The 2,700-nt window shown below is 47.0% G+C and overlaps 1 long non-coding RNA gene across 1 annotated transcript in view; it reads right to left on the minus strand.

Moving 5' to 3' along the window:
• Window positions 1-5: 5 nt before the first annotated feature.
• Window positions 6-2,700, minus strand: part of LOC112213189 — a 60,532-nt gene continuing 57,837 nt past the window's right edge. The window contains exon 3 of the long non-coding RNA XR_002947076.2: window positions 6-1,948. This is a non-coding gene — a long non-coding RNA (uncharacterized LOC112213189). The remainder of the gene's footprint in view (window positions 1,949-2,700) is intronic.

Below are 2,700 nucleotides of genomic sequence, written 5' to 3' on the forward strand. Positions count from 1 at the left end.
TTTTTCTTTCCCCTTCTTCCCTTTTTTTTTTTTTTTTTTTTATTAAACAACTCGCAACTGTCCTCCGGAGGATTTCACGAATACAGACTTGAAGAGATCGACGCAGAAATATTCTGGGAAAGCCAGAGACGATCGAAAGCACGATGAAGCTTGATCTCCGCCGTTGTTCATCTTCGAGGGAACGAGCCCGACAACGTTTCCCTTTCTTCGCGATCGTTCTCCGACGATTGTTGTGCTTCCACCACTCCACTCCCACCCCCACCAGACGAGTATCTTCCACCCCTCCAGCCCTCGAGGGCACGATCCTCTTTTAATAAGAGGAGCTCTGAGCTCGGAGGCGTTAAGTAATTACATCTATTCTCTTCTGGGGAGGAAATTACCTGTGCCTCGGGGTGGGAAAAATTAGGAAATTAAAATTAACCCCCGCCACCGGGCGTCGTGTCGCCTCTCCCTCCTCCTACACCTCCTCCTCCTTCCCGTTCGCCATTCCTGTTCCCCCTCAGCCTCTATCATCCTCTCTTTCTCGCGCCTTGCTTCTCGACTCGGTGCACTCCGTGGCTGGAACTCTTCGTACTCGAATTTAGGAGGAGCCGGCGGCCATTACCGCTTACGTAATCTTTTTACAGTGGCGGCAGCACCTTGTTAAGCAAAGTTATTTAACGCGGGACGTCGGGCTAGCTTGGTTACCGACGTGTCCTCGTCTATTTGGATGAATAGGTGAACGTATTGCGCCGATCGACGCCGGAATTCGACGCTTTTCAACGATCTTGTGCTGACTGAAGATCTATGGCATCGTCTGTTGCTTCGTATTTTGTTACTTTGTATTACGGAAATGATGTAATGGCTTTTCCCAGCAAGTAAAGTTGGATAAGAAATTTGATAAATTGTTTAACATTTACGTAAACCTGGCTGAGTTAAGCGCGAAGTAATACATTGACGAATATTGTTGCTTCGTGAATCGAGGAATCGACGGTGAGCATATTTTTAGCACTTTGAGGTTTTGTCTATTGATTAATCGAATTATAAATTGCTCATTAACGTCAATAAATGTTCTGAAGATCGATGAATTGAAATTGACCCGCCAAACGCATCGTTCGTTTCTTGTAAGAAAATAATGTAAAAATCTCATAAGACGATTGGAATAAAAATTCGACTGCTTCGCGTACCGCGCGTCCCACCCCGTTAAAACTTGCCGGTTTGCTCCTTGAACGTGGTAGACAAACTCGTGTACACAGTCTAGAGGGAAACTGGCGAGTTCCTAATTTACACAGCCGCCACATTCTCCGAAGCCCTTTTGGTCCAGACTCCTGAGTGCCGTCGGAACTTTGCCGACGATTAAAACGCTTTAGTAATTAACTGGGTCTCCTCACCTTCCGCGGTAACAGTTACCAACCCACCGGTATGCTCCTTCTGCCAACCAGTGGCGAGGATCTTTCCTCTCTCACCCTGATTCTCCCTTTCCTCTTCTTACAGGCTCGACCTCTTCTTCTCACCCTCTTTTCCCTCCCTCTTTCACGCCACTTCTGGCCTGCTGGCGCATATTTAGGGATCGCCGGTTAGAGGTTGCCCGGGCAACCAACGTCGAGAAACCCTCTGTCGTTGCCAGGGCAACCTTCTCTCGCTCCTTCATCTTCCCTCCAGAAACTGCTTCACCACCACTGGGCTGGATTCAATTCGTGAGAGCGAGAACGAATCGACTCTGGCTTCGGTAGGTGAAGAGGGTGTGTGTTAGACTGTGCATCCGGTCGCTACGGGAAAAGGAAAAAGACGCCGCACGTTCGGTGATTGTATTTGATAGCCCGACCGTGGACGTGGAGAATGAACATTCGACCTTGATTAAAGCGGAGCCCCCGGATTCTTTCCGTTTTCACGGAATCAGCTTCTCTGAGCTTGCCAGATCTTTGCGGTGGCAATTCTTCGATTCCGAGGAATTTAAAGCTGCAGGTACCTGAAAAACATGTCGATTCGTTATTTCTGGCGATGGAACAGAGAGTTTTGGTTTAGTTGAACAAAATTTGTCGTTCCAAGGGAAGAAGATTTCTGTTTCCACAAAGGAAAGCATGATAATACTATCATGATAATACTAATACTATCAGAATCGTCTAATTGTAAATTATCACTTAAAGAGATATATTTTGCTTCGTGACGTATGCCTGGAAAATCTTAAAACTACTGACCATCTTAAATTCCACAAACATCAAGTTAAAAACGCAGAAAATCCCCGCAAGCTCTAAGAAAAATGTATTCACTCTATGTAAAGTTCTAAATTGCACAAAGTTTTCGAAAAACTGCGAGATATTCCGTGACTTCGAGATTTTGATATTCCGTGACTTTGATATTCCGTAAAACTTCGAGATTTCCGATCTTACCCCGAATAGTGCAAGGCGAATCGTCACGCGTCCGGTAATCGGATCAGAGGACATATGAGGCGATCGTCTAGCCGATAAAAAAAAGCAGCGTCTTGCCGCGTGCATCTCTGTTCGCGTTCGTAATAAAGAAAAACGGGCGCAGCGACGGGGCGAATTTCCCTGACGTTGCGTGAAAATTCCGTGGGCGGTGGCGCGGTTTTCGCGAGAGCGGACCGAGTCTTATGAAAAATTGATCGGGCACGATATCTCACGTTTAGGCGAATCCGTTGAAGGAAAGCAGGACACGCGCCGCTCGTCCATCAAAAAACGCGGCAAACGAGTGGCGGGGGCC

This window comes from Bombus impatiens, unplaced genomic scaffold (genome assembly GCF_000188095.3).
Source record: "Bombus impatiens unplaced genomic scaffold, BIMP_2.2 scf_0517, whole genome shotgun sequence".
NCBI lineage: Eukaryota > Metazoa > Arthropoda > Insecta > Hymenoptera > Apidae > Bombus > Bombus impatiens.